This window comes from Gopherus evgoodei, chromosome 2, assembly GCF_007399415.2.
Source record: "Gopherus evgoodei ecotype Sinaloan lineage chromosome 2, rGopEvg1_v1.p, whole genome shotgun sequence".
NCBI lineage: Eukaryota > Metazoa > Chordata > Testudines > Testudinidae > Gopherus > Gopherus evgoodei.
In genome coordinates, this window is record NC_044323.1 from 207,251,881 (window position 1) to 207,266,548 (window position 14,668).

The 14,668-nt window shown below is 42.1% G+C and overlaps 1 protein-coding gene across 1 annotated transcript in view; it reads right to left on the minus strand.

Moving 5' to 3' along the window:
- Positions 1-14,668, minus strand: part of PTPRM (protein tyrosine phosphatase receptor type M) — a 719,823-nt gene that overhangs the window by 400,981 nt on the left and 304,174 nt on the right.

Consider the following 14,668-nt stretch of genomic DNA (forward strand, 5'->3'; position numbering starts at 1 on the left):
GTCTAGTCTGTCAAAGAAGTTTATTGGAACATCTCGGAGGATGAGATTTACCTGCTGTTTTCTACTGTACTAGGCTTAGACTTGCGTATTTTATTTTATTTTGTTTGGCAATTTATTTTGTTCTGTCTGTTATTACTTGGAACCATTTAAATCCTACTTTTTATATTTAATAAAATCACTTTTTACTTATTAATTAACTCAGAGCAAGTATTAATACCTGGGAGAACAAACGGCTGTGCATCTCTCTCTATCAGTGTTATAGAGGGCGAACAATTTATGAGTTTACCCTGTATACAGAGTAAAATGGATTTATCTGGGGTTAGGATCCCATTGGGAACTGGGTACCTGGGTGTTGGAGACAGGAGCACTTCTTAAGCTGTTTTCAGTTAAGCCTGCAACTTTTGGGGGACGTGGCTCAGACCTGAGTCTGTGTTTGTAGCAGGTTAGCGTCTCTGGCACAACCAGGCAGGGTACTGAAGTCCCAAATTGCCAGGGAGAACAGGCTTAGGGGCAATTTGAGCACATCAGGTGGAAGTCGCAAGGGGGTTTCTGTGACCCAGCCGCTCATGGAATCTTGTGGCATTTCAGGCCCTTGGTGCCATTTTTTCCGCAGAGGGGAATGCAACGGCCTACTCCATTTAACTGTATTTGTTGTTTTTGTTATGTTCCTGTGACTTTATTTAAAAACACAGAGCAGGCTACAAAACTGTATGAGGCCTGCCCTATTAACTATCTAAGACAGCTAGCCCTTACTGTTTTCTATCCCAGGAATTTGTAGTTTGTGTTGCAAAATTTAAGACCCATTAAGGAAATGCTGAGCTCAGTTTGTTAGTTGTTGTGTTTAGTTGTCAACATATTGAAAGTAACCTTAAAATACTGTTACTAGCCATTGAAAGCTGCAAATAATGGTCACATTAAATTGGCTATTGTACATAATTCAGTATTAATGCCAACGTAGCAGGATATTACACAGTAAATAACTATTTGCATTATTTTAACGAGTACAGTAATATGTCATTTCTCTTTTAAATGTAAATTTGTCGTGACAGCATTGTAATTTAAAATTTTAAAACTATGTAAGATTCCCGAAGTGGAAAACTGTATGAGAGCCATTGTTTTAAAATTATTTAGCCCTGTATCTGAGCACGACTTGAAACAATTACCATCTCCTTAAAATTCCTAGAAATCTTTTCCCCTGCCAGAGTGACATCACAATTACTGTAAGCAAAGCTGAGAAAGAACCATTTCAAGCTAAACTACTATTTTCATTCCCTTTGCTTACGGTAGTTGTGATGTCATTCTGGCAGAAAGACTAGGAAGTTAGCAGATAAGATTAATTAGGAATTTAAGGAATTAATAATGTTTAAGTGCAGTACTAATTTCATTTTTAACACAACAGTCATTTAGGCCTAATTATCAGAGCTGCTGAGCAATCACAGTTGCCACTGATTTCAAGCAGAGTTCTGTGTACTCAGCACCTATCTTCTTCCTTTCTAACCTACTAACAAATGTGAAAAATATAATTTAGACACAAGACAGACAGGCACAAAAAAAGGTGCTGGAAGACTCATCTTGTGGACTGCTTTGGGACGCTTTAAGAGTAGGCTAGCGTTGTGAGTAAAGCAGATAACAGGCTTAGACTCAAGTTCCTGACCAGCTTGAAGTTTACAGGATTGTCTCAATTACAACTGCAGAACTATCGAAGTATACTGAAAATTACTTCTAGCTAACATGATGTCTCTTCATGGCATAATAAGGTGAACAGTTTGTTTTGCAGGAGAAACAGCAAAAAGATGGCAATTTTAGCCTCTGGGCAGAGAAAACACATTTTACTTACTCACTGACTTTAGATGCCAGGAGTAGAGAAGAAACAGATGGCTAGTTTACCCTGTCCTCGCAACAGTGAAGGGAGTGGGAGGGTCCATAAGAAGCTCCCAACCACTGGCCTTTTGCCCTCATGGAGGATCAAGTCACATTCATATTCCCTGCACTTGGTAGAGCTCAGGTCCTGACCCCTCCTATGGCAAGGGCACAAGGCCCTCCAAAGGCAGGTCAGGAGAGACAGGGTTATGACTTTACATAACTTTCACATCCATTTGCACAGGTAGCAAACAGAAAGAGGAGAGAAGGCTAGACCAGGCAAAAGAGTGGTTTACTGCGTACTCTCCCCCTTTCTCCCAGGATTGGTCTCCTTGGAGGTCTTCCTGAGGTTGTGCCACTCCATTCCTACTCCAATACAGACCTGATTGTAACATACACAAAGGGCACGTCTATACCGCACAAAAAAGTGTGTTGTTAATGCCAGTTAAAATAGCAGTGAAAACATGGCAACTCATCTTTTAACTTGGTTAGCAGCTTGAGCTTGGGTTAGCAGCTACAAATAGCACCGTGGATGTTGCAGTACAGCCAGTAGCCCAGGCTAGCATCTTGATTCAAAGCCCACCCAACCCCGCTTAGGTTTGGTTGGGGGGGGAGGTGGAGGGCGGGTGCTAGCCCAAGCCGCTGTCCATACCACACTGTCCATGCTGATATTTTTAGCACACTAAGACCTGGTCTACGCTAGAGGGGCATCAAACTAAGTTACACAACTTCAGCTATGTAAATAATGTAGCTGAAGTCAACATACTTAGACCTACTCACTGCGGTGTCTTCACTGCGGTGAGTCGACTGCTGCCACTCCCCCATTGACTCCGTCTGTGCCTCTCGCAGCAGTGGAGTACAGGAGTCAACTGGAGAGCACTTGGAGGTTGATTTATTGCATCTAGGCTAGACACAATAAATTGATCCCCCCCGGATCGATTGCTGCCCACCGATCCGGTGAGTAGTGCAGTCCTAAGTCAAGTGGAGCTAGCACAAGTCTGTCTATCTGAACTAGGAATCACATTGCTCAACTGTAGTGCAGACATACCCATAGAGGCTTTAACTCAAGATGCTCACCTGAGCTTTAAGTCAAGTTGCTGTGTATTCACTGTCATTTTAATCCAATTTAGCTAACACAGGTTAGCTAACCTGAGTTAACACCACATACTTTTTGTATGTCTGTTTTGTGGTTCAGATCTACCAAAAGTAAAATATAGGAAGTCCAAGAAGAAAATTGTCTTCATACTGGTTCTAAAGGGCACATTTCATATCTTTTTCTGTGCATATGTAAAATGAGAAACCAGAATGATTTATGCATTTGAGAGACTAACTGCGGAGTTTATTATAACATATAACCTACTGTTCTACTGGGATCCTGCCACCCTTTAAGCCTCTGGTGGGTTCTCATACACAAGCTAATTTGCCTGATTTCTAATATCCCACTTCCTGCCCCAAAAAAGGGAAAATGATTTGACCAAGTGTGGGAACTTTTAGCTGTAAGGTACACATCAGCTATTCTTATATCAATAACCTTGACTGAAACTAGAGGAGCATGGAGCACATTTCCTGAACGCAATCTATTCCATTCTCTTGCTCAAATAAACACTATACATGAAACTCAAACGGAGCACAGCTTGGCTAGAGATGATTTTGCACAATTTCAGCTCCCTCAAGAATACAGAGTTTAGCAAATAGGTTGTTACAGGTTGCTCTAAAAATCATAAATGACTTCCAGAACAAGACATATTTATTGCTTACTTTACTGAAGAACATTACAACAGTTATTGAATATTGTTAAATGGATATTAGTAAACATTATTCTTAACTGAATTAAAAAAAAAATTTTCCCCCCCATTTAAAGAGCTCTAGTTCTAAGTTGCCATTTTAGTGAGACTGGCAGAACTCAAACAGTGATGAAATAAATCATTAACATAAGATTCCAGAGATGATCTCAGAAAAAACATTTTTTTTTCATTTTCACCCTTTTCAAAAAATGATTTTTCAAAGGAAATTTAATGTCAGTGAATGATGTTAGATGGATGTCCCAGGGAACACCATTCCTGTTATCCAAAGAAAAAGTACAGTACAGAGATAGTAATCTCGCCTATGCCTCCCAACCCTTGACCTAGAGGGGGGAAAGGGGCTCCACGCACTTCCCCTGCACCAAGTACTGGCTCCGCACTCCCATTAGCCGGTTCCCAGCCAATAGAAGCTGGGAGGGGCAGTGCCTGCAGGCAGGGGCAGTGCGTGGAGTCTCCTGTCCCTGTCCCTGCCCCTGCCCCCTGGACCTACTGGCTGCTTCTGGGGTAGGGTTACCAGATGTCCCGATTTTATAGGGACAGTGCTGATTTTGGGGTCTTTTTCTATTATCCCCCCCCATTATCCCCCACCCCATCCCGATTTTTCGCATTTGCTGTCTGGTCACCCTATTCTGGGACTAGCCTGCCTTAGCTCCCCACTGCACTGCTGATTGGAAGCCGCCCCCGCTGTGCCACTTATTGGGATCCTCCCAAAGTAAGCCCATGCCCCAACCCCGAGCCCCAGCCCTGAGCCCCCCCAAACCTGAGGACCCTCCTGCACCCCAAAGCCCTACCCGAGCCTAGAGTCTCCTCCCACACCTATATCCCCTCATTCTCATCCCCTCCTCAGAGCCAGCAGCCCCAGCCCAGAGCACTCACCTGCTCCCACACCCCAACCCCCTGCCTCAACCCACAGCCCCCTCCCATACTCCAAATCCCTTGGCCCCACCCCACAGTCTGGAATCCCCTCCTGCACCCCAAACCCCTCATCTCAGGCCCCAGCCCAGAGCCCATGCCCCCATCTCAAGCCCTCAGCCCCTACCACATTTCAACACCCTGCCCCAGCCTGCAGCCCCATCCCACATCCTTATGCCCCATTTCTGGTCCTACCCTGGAACTTGCACTCCAAGTTAGAGCCCTCACCCCCTCTCGTGCCCCAACCTCCTGCCCCAGCCCAGCGAAAGCGAGTGAGTTTGGGGGAAAGCAAGCCCCCGCTGGAGGGGGAATGTAGTGAGTGGGGGATCGGGGAAGGGGCAGGGCTAGGGTGTTCAGTTTCGTGCAACTAGAAAGTTGGCAATCTACAAACAGCTCTGTCCTAAACAAAGGAATGTGCGCTCTGCTTAATTTGCATTTAAGCAGTAAACAGAGTCATCAAGCAGGAAGGGGAAACAAAGAAAGCTCAAACACGAGGAAAAAGCAGCAGGAAATATTCTTACTCACAGACTTTTTGTCTCCTGCATCTCAGCAGGAAATGTTTTTCAAGAGGGGGACTGACACTGTAAAAAGGAGGGACAAATACCCCAACGCACAGCCCCACTCTCCCTGCCCATCGATTCTCTGCACCTGAAGCAACGGAGGTAACCTTCATTGGATTCTGAGAGAAGGGGTCCTGACCTAGAGAGTCTGGTCAGTAAGACTGCTGAAAGCATATGGTGAGAAACTTTGCTTGAATCTGATATAGTTTATTAAGGCAGGCACCAATAGCATTTTACCTTTATTTTCTTGCAACCATTTCTCACTTTTATGCCTCATATCTCTCTTTGTAGTTAATAAACTTACTTTATTCTAATTGCAGTTTGGGAAACTCCACTTGTGATAGCAAGTTGTGTGCACATTATTTCTATTAAAGAAATAATGGCATTTATATAAACTTGTATTGTTCAGGAGAGGGCTGGGCAGTATAGGATATACATTTCTGAGGGAAAATCTAAGACTAGGAGTGTTTTGGGTCACCTTGCAGCATAACCAAGCCTAGTAAGAGCCAAGGTGTGCTGGTAGGTTGCTGCACATATAAAGACACAGCTGGCATGCTGGAGGCTATTTGTGAGCAGTCCAGGCTGGAAGCTACAACAGGAAAGCATTGTAAAGGACACTCCAGGATAAAAGCGCTACATAAAAAAAAACCCTAATAATTAAAATTTTTTGTTCTACAAATATAAGCACTCGACTCATATTTTAATATCAGTGGATTTGCAATGGATAATGCAATGGATGTGCCCTCTCTCAACCACCACGTCAGCCCCCGAGCTGGGTCTGGGAAGGAGTAGGGGGTCTCTCCTCCGCCACAGCAGCCACAGAGCTGAGGCTGGGAAGGAAAGCTGTCTCTTCCGGGCAGCTGCAGCTCTGGAGCTGGGGAAAGTCACCTTTCTCTGGCCACTGCAGCCTTGCAGTTCCCAAATTCCCAGACCCCCTTTTCTCACCCCACTGCCCCCTCCTACTTACCTTCTATTTCTCCCAAGGCCACCATCTCACTTTACACATGTGTCTTTTCCAGGGTCCAGGCACCTAATTAGTGGAGCCACGCCTGCGACACTTCACTAATTAGGTGGATGGTCCTTCATTCTCTCTAGTGCGACCACTCAGGTGCGCACCTTAGAAGGAACTATCTATGGACCACTTGAATGGGGCTCGCAGTTTGAGAACCTCTGGTATAGGGTAAAAGCACACAAAAGATCAGATTTCACAGCCCAGAATTTTCATGGCTGTGAATTTGGTAGGGCTCTATGCAGAATGAAGATCTTAGGACCCTAATGGAGGAGAAGGAGTGGATCAGAGCCAGAGTCCCACTGAGACTTGGGTACAAGTCTTGTCATTTTGCAGTGTGGACACAGCTCAAGCTGCAGACCTGAGTCAGAAGGTCTGCATAGTGCAGCATGGAGTATGCCAGGAGATCCAAGTCCAGCAATTGTAAACCCAGGTTTTCAGTACAGTCTGGAGGCTCAAGTATGGGCTTAGAAACTCCAAGCCCAGGAGCCTAGGTCCTGCAAACCCAGGTTTACAATACAGTGTAGACATACCCTGGATGATTAAGTTTTAACTGATGAGTCACTTATTAGAACAAAGATTTCTGTTAAACCAAATACTCCAGCATTCATTATTTAGTATTCATGGTTGTGGAAAAACATTATATTTAACTTGAAGACATACACAGGCTGAAACCCCAGCTGTAATGGTGACAACATGTTAAAGACACACAAAAGAAAACTGGAAGCATCTTAAAATGCACACAACTTTCAATGTGGCCAATCTAGAATGAAACGAAATAGGCTGATGGTTAAATTAGACAAGGGGTCGGCAACCTTTCAGCAGTGGTGTGCCCAGTCTTCATTTATTCACTCTAATTTAAAGTTTCGTGTGCCAGTAATACATTTTAACATTTTTAGAAGGTCTTTTTCTATAAAAGTCTATAATATATAACTAAACTATTGTTGTATGTAAAGTAAATAAGGTTTTAAAAATGTTTAAGAAGCTTCATTTAAAATTAAATTAAAATGCAGAGCCCCGCAGACCGGTGGCCAGGACCTGGACAGTGTGAGTGCCACTGAAAATCAGCTTGTGTGCCGCCTTCTGCACACGTGCCACAGGTTGCCTACCCCTGAAATAGACTTTCAGTCTCCTTTATGCAATGAATTAACATAAATGAACAGCATTTTACCAGCAACAAGATATACAGTAAGTTTTAACAAAAATCAGAGCAATAAATTTAAAGACATTGACATTCCAGGATGTTAACTCCAGCAATTTAAGTAAATTAATCAATCTCCAGGCTTTTTTTTTTCTTTTTTTTTTAAATAAACTCTTCTGCCAGTTCAGGCTTAAAAGGAAAGCTAGGTCAATCATCCTTTATATTCATACAGGTGGAGTAAGCAGCTTTTCCTTTATTTAATAAAAGAAAGAGTCTGCATTATTCTACTTTCAAATATGCACATTTGTAAAATGGACTATTAAATTCATACCACTGGGATCACTACTAACAGCAGTAGTGCCGGAAATAATTTTGTTTAAACCATGCATATAATATAATCAAGCAGTCATTTAATTCCTCATCACAATTGTTTTCTAGAGTTGTTTTCATTCTAATAATGAAGACAGTTGGACTTCTGAATGTCTAGAATTGCTTTAAAAGAAGAAAAATGTTTGCCAACCTAGACAGAAAAACCAGATCCTGTGATTGATTATCCCATGATTATTCCACATGCATAAATTAACAAGTACATTTAAATCAGCTAACGAGGCCAACCTTGAAAGATGGAAATGTTAAATATTACTGTCCTGTTTAGGATAAGTCTATTTCAAATGCCAGCTGGAACTGCATTGTACAAGTGTCAGTATCAGATATTCAGATGAAACATTATTGGGGCAGGGGGACTATACAGCGAAGATTTCAAATTTGGTTACTGAGCTTTCTCCCCAAATTACAATGCTATCTGTAAGTCTGTGTTTTTCATCTGCAAATGAATGCTCAATAAAGCAATCAGATAATACTATACAAGTTACAGATCTAGCAGTCTGATTAACAAATATTTATTGATGACATTGTGATCCCAATCATCCTATCTGAAGATGAAATTAAATAGACAGAAGGAAAGTATCAAGGGCTTTTTTGCATTTCCTGGAGTCATTAAGCTAAGTGTAATTTCCCCACAATAGTTGCTCTGAGTTTATGTACTAAAGTTCCTTGGTATCATGCTGACAAAAGCCAGGTTTGTTTGTTTTTTTAATTACTACTATGTGTTTTTAAAAGAAAGTGTTCACACTACAATTTATATTTTTGGTCTGTAAAAAGTGTTACAGCTTCTTAAACGTTTAATGCTTATTAGAATTATACAGAACCTCTTTCCATCACTTTTAAATAGAACATAAGAGAATAGAAGCAAACCTACATGTTGATAACTCTAGCTTATCCAGAAAGACTATACAATTAGAAAATGTACCCCTGCCCCCCAAGAAATGCTTTGTGCTTCTTTGTAAGAAAAATTGTTGCAGCAATCCTGTACCTTTGAAGCAGAAACAAAATATAATATTGTTAAAAATTTCTGATGTTTAATTTTTTTATATGGAGATATATCTATCTCATAGAACTGGAAGGGACCCTGAAAAGTCATTGAGTCCAGTCCTCTGCCTTCACTAGCAGGACCAAAAACTGATTTTGCCCCAAATCCCTAAGTGGTCCCCTCAAGGATTGAACTCACAACCCTCGGTTTAGCAGGCCAATGCTCAAACCACTGAGCTATCCCTCCCCCCACATTAATAAATCTGTCCATGTCTAAATCTGTTCAGCTAATAAAATGCCATTAATAAGTAGCCAACACCTCAAGTCGTGGCTGGTTCTCTGAAATATAAAATACATTATATTTCACCTGCTTATTAAAAATCTTGAGAATTGGGATCAGCACCTGTCCAGGAAGCGAGCATAAAATAAATATTTATAACTGTCCTCTTTGGAGCTCTATAGATATCGACTTCATGAAAGGCTGGGGGCGGAGGAAAGGGTTTCCTGCTAAAGATTTAATTCATTAGAATAGTGCTATATAGAATATTGCAAATGTTTTCCTGCTTCTTCCATCTAAGTGCATCACAGGGTAGATAAAATTGATACACCTGACATCCCAAGCCTCTTCACATAAGTGTTAACTTCCTGGGAAGAGAAAGAGGGATGGAATAAGAACATTCCAACCCTTTAATATATTCTGATATGCAAGTTCTCATCAGAGTAGCAGACCCATCAAAATCGCTACTGGGTTCTGATGTAACAAAGTGTGGGCAATGCGGAGTGGTACAAGAAACAAGATAAATCAGACAAATGGAGCATGCTGTTCGGCCACATTCTGGAAGACAGTGAGCCACCTAGTAGCCTTCTGAAAGAGAGACTTTTTGGAGCGGAAGGAACATCCCTATGGGCATGGGAAGTTAGATATCTGACTAATCCACAGCAAGACAGGTCCAGAGGTGGACAAAAGTACCTAGGACAATACTGGCACTGTAAACATAATCATAGCAATAACAATAAATAGTAAGTAGTAAGCAGGAGGTTGACATTTTTGACAGAGGTATTTCAAATTGAATTATGAAACCAGACATAGTAACCAGAAATTTTACTCGTATCTCTGTCCTATAGTCTTCCCTTTGGACTCAATTTAATTCATACTTTTTTAATGATGGTAGAGGTTTAATCGGACATAGGCTGTAACACTCCATTTTAAGAATGATACTCTCAACAAAATGTGTTGACACTTCACAGTTGTTGATGCTCAGGTCTGGCATCTGGACTACGCAGTCTTGGTTGATTCACCAGTTCACTATGCGAAACAGCCATGCTGATTGTGGAGGAGTAGGCAGATTCTTTCCCTCCTTTACTGAAGTGGTGCAGTCCTGCAGGAGCTATTTCTGCTGCTGGCAGATGGATTCAAAACGGATTTTGTGCCACTGGCTTTCTACCTTTCTGTCTGTCCACTTCACAGGCTGTAGCCGGGGTGAAAGTAGAAATAGGGACTTACCAGTACAGGACTGGGTTGGAGCTGGCTCTGGTCCCCGGTAGGGGCGGGGCCTCAGGTGGAAGGGATGGGTCAGAGCCAGCCCCAGCCTGCCCTGTAAGTGCCCTCCCCATCCCCTGCCAGGGTAGCGGCGGCAGCCGTGAGCTCTGGCAGCAGTTTAAAGGGCCCAGGGCTCAGCTACCACTACCACCCCGGGCCCTTTAAACCACTGCCAGAGCCCCCAGCTGCCACTGCTACCCCAGGGCTCCGGGGGCTATTTAAAGGGCCGGGACCATAGAGGCAGTAGAGCAGAGCAATTTGTGGGACTACTGGAGTGGCTCGTGGGACAGCTAGTGGAGCGGAGCAGTTCGCGGAACAGCTGGAGTGGCTCATGGGATGGCTGGAGGAGCGAAGCAGCTGGTGGTGTGGCTCACGGTGAAGGCTGCAGCAGAACCCCATGGAGAGGTGGGGCAGTTGGCCTCGGCCACGTAAGGTGCCCCTTAACACCGCTGCACTGCCCACCCTGCAGGCTGTGAGGTAAAACTCTGCAGATAAACTTTTCAACTCTGGGGCTGCACTGACCAGGGACAGAGACTTTTGGGGTGTTGGACCTTTGGGACTTTGGGTGATTTTTTGGGTTGCTGAACTTAAGACGTTGAGGAGAGGGTGTGTTTTGCTCATGGGTTGTGTTATAAATCTTGTTTGTGGTATTTCCCCATATTTCTCATTGTTTCCCTCCTTTATTAAAAGGATTTTGCTACAGTTGGACTCCGGGCTTGCGAGTGGGGAAGTATTGCCTCTTAGAGGCGACCGGGGGGTGGTATTAATTGTCCCAGGTCACTAGGTGGGAGCTCAAGCCAGTTTTGCATTGTGTTATTGAAACGGAACCCCTAGATACTGAACCTGGCCCTTGTTGCTGCCAACTCAGATGGGCAGAAGGGTTACATAAGTGTTTGATTTGCTATATTACTTTATTTTATACCTCCCTGACCACATTTAATTTGTGCATTTAAAATCTCAAGCATAGTTTGCATTAATATAAACCAAAAAACTAATATGAGAATATTACATATGACTGCTGACAGGATTTGAAATATAAAATAAAATTGGGGAATAAGAATATACAGGTAATAAAATACATTGCACTATAAATGCTTTATAAATACCTGTTCATTGTTCTTATTTGGTTCACTTTCACCAATCATGAAGAAAGTGACTTTTTTTTCCATTTTATATTGTCACTTCAGTTTCAGTAGAGCTCTGTAGCCTCCGCATTAACGAAAGCCTTTCTATTTCTGACACTTTCCGAGCTATTTTCTATTCTCCCACATAAATTGCTGAAACTCAAACATGATCGAAGGTTTAATAGGTCAGTGTTCATTGATAGCCAAACCTATCCCCTCTACTTTGCTGATCTTTCCCTTTTGCTCTGATTGCTAAGCATTTCCTTTTCTTCCCCTCGGTGCTTGACACAGAAACTAAATAGGAAATAGAGGGTGTAAAAGCACTCAGCAGTGGCACAAATAGGAATTAACAGCAGGATAGTCAGACAGGTTAAAATTGGGAGAGAAAAGGAAAACCAACCAACCACTTAAATTTCTGCGCCCCCCCACATAAACACAAAAATACTATGAAATACTTATTTCCTATCAGATATACACCTCTACCCTGATATAAGGCTGTCCTCAGGAGCCAAAATATCTTACCACATTATAGGTGAAACCATGTTATATTGAACTTGCTTTGATCCGCTGGAGCACGCAGCCCCGCCCCCACAGAGCACTGCTTTACCGCATTATATCCGAATGTATGTTATATCGGATCATGTTACATTTTATAGTACACCTCTACCCTGATATAACAGCACCGGAATACTGATTTTAAATATCACTGCATTTTAAAAGATAATCACTACACAGTAGCATCGTGTTAATTTACATGCAAGTTATTCTATTATCCAAATGAAAACAAGCTTTTTTTTCATTATGCAATAAGAATACTATGCAGTTAATGATACCAATAGAAAAACATATGGAATGCAAGAAACAGACTGTGCAGAAAAATCCACTGGAAAAAAAGTGTGAATAAAATACAAAAATTGAATTAACATTAAGTATTTGGATTAAAGAGAGAACATGTTAAGATTTCCATTCTTATTTTATTCACTTAGGCCCAAGCTTTCCCCACTTCTACATGGCTCCAGAGGTCCCTCAAACAGTGGAACCACTGCAGGTCTTTTGAACAACAGATAAGAGAAAGAAATCAGAAATCATGCAATGGATATACTTTGGGCAAAATCCTCAACAGACATACATCGCCTTGGCTCCACTGAAGTCAAAGCAAGCTATGAAAATTTACCACACACCCCGACAAAGGCAATGACAACACACTACGTTTTCAGGGATGCAGTAGAGTTAGCTAACACCCAATGCACTGCATATCCTTCCTTAGCTGTACACTTTGGGCTTGGATCATGAAAGGTGCTTAGCAATCTGATCCCAATCCAGAAAAGTTTGCTGAATCAAGGCAAGAGTGCTTGACACTTTGTATGATTCAGCTCTTCACGAGGAGAGAAGAAAGAACAGTGCAGCACGCAAATCAAATTTGATCAAAACTACTTTTTTTTTTTTTACTATTAAAATTTTCAAAAGAACTTCTTACTCATGACTATCTCCTATGCAAGGTTGCCACCCATTTTGGTTACTAAACTGTTCAAAAAGAGGTTGCACAAGTTTTTATTTATAAATAGGGAAAATGGTGTTGTACTCCCAGTACTCATAAAATGGTTGAACCAGTTTTGCTTAGATGTCTCCAGACTGATCCAGGAAAATTTCAACTATATGGATGAAAGTTTCAAAAAGTTCTGAGTAGGACTGAAAATACAGAACTTGGATGGTACATAATGCTTGTGAAAATTTAACTAATGGTTGCTTGCTTCTTCTATGGGTGTACTGCACCAGGATATATTCATATATATTTCCCCCCACACATACCATTTAGTAATTTGCCAGGAAGATAAGAACCCCTTGTGCTATATTCTACTGGGGGGTTGTTTTTTCAATACCTATCTTCGGTGTACTTTGATATGCAACAATTTTCTTTCCAGAACAATCTCTGAGGCAGGAATGTTCATAAGACTTCTCAGTAACAACAAACAAACAAAACAACACTTCTATAGCAGTTCTATTACCGCCTATTGTTAAAGTTGCCCCCAACTTTCCATTATAAGACCTTAAACTTTAATTATACGGAATAAAATTTTCCATGCCAAAGTGTGCCTTGCCTTTTTTTTTTTTTTCCTTTTTTTTGAGGGGCAGGGTATTTCAGCCATTTCCAAGAACGAGGCTATGGGAAAATACGTCTTTTTGTCCCCGATAAAACATTCTGGTGACCTTTTCTTTGAAAAGCTGTAGCGTCCCCATTCTTTGGAGCAGAAAGTTACTTACCTTGTAACTGGAGCTTTTCACAATACATGGTTCCTATCTGTATTCCACTGTGAGTACACATATGTTCCATGTGCCTGAAACTGGAGAATTATTGCAAGCAGTTTCCGTTGGTCTGTGCCCATGCCCCTGCTATTCTCATGCAGGGTATGGGGCAGGGTGGATAGACCATCTCACCAGTTCCTTCTCTACTACATATCTACTACATACCTGGTTTCATTCTCGTCAGGTAAAATGCCAACGTTTGTCACACATTTAGGGAATGAAGTCTCCTCTCCTCAACAGAAGCATGGAGGTTTAGGGGGAAAAAACTCACTGGTAAGCGAATTCAAGTGAATTGACTGGTTTATGTGAAATTCCAAATTATCATAGGAGTAAGTTTCAGGTGCAGTTGTGGCAACATTTTGTCCTTATGAAATATTGTGTATGGTGAATCAGTCAGTGCCCTCAGTTCACTTACCCTTCTGGCCAAGGTGATGGAAACAAGGTAATCTTAATTGACAGGTGGAATGTGGAATACATAGCTAGCAGTTCAAAGGGTGACTTAGTGAGTGTCAAAAGTACCAATTTAAAGTTCCAGTGACTGGTTGGTTTTTGTTTTGTTTTGTTTTTTACTGGTGGAAAAAATTGTGTGAGTAAGGATTGAGTAACCATCCAATGGCACATGAAAAGTGCTTACTGCCACTAGATGAAACCTGCAGTGAGCTAAGGGAGTGACCAATTATCTTGAGAATAAAAAGACAGCCTAAAACAGTGGAAACATCCACTCTCTCTGGATATATATGAACTTGCTGGGTGCAGACAGAGAAACATATCCACTTGGCTAGATAACATTTTCTGGCGGAGTCCTTTCTGCTATTATTAAGAAGGGTCTGCATGGTTTCCGAGCAGGAACGCTCAAGGCTTGATACACATCCCAATACCAAGCTGGTAGATGAAGCACCTCAGGGTTGGGATGCTTGACTCTGGCATTCTCATGAGTCAAGAGATTCAGAAAGGACCGGATGCTGATGAGTGGATGGGATGACAGTCAGAGGAGGCTTGGAAACCAGAATAGTCAGGGCTGTTTGGGGGTGACAAGGATGAATCATGC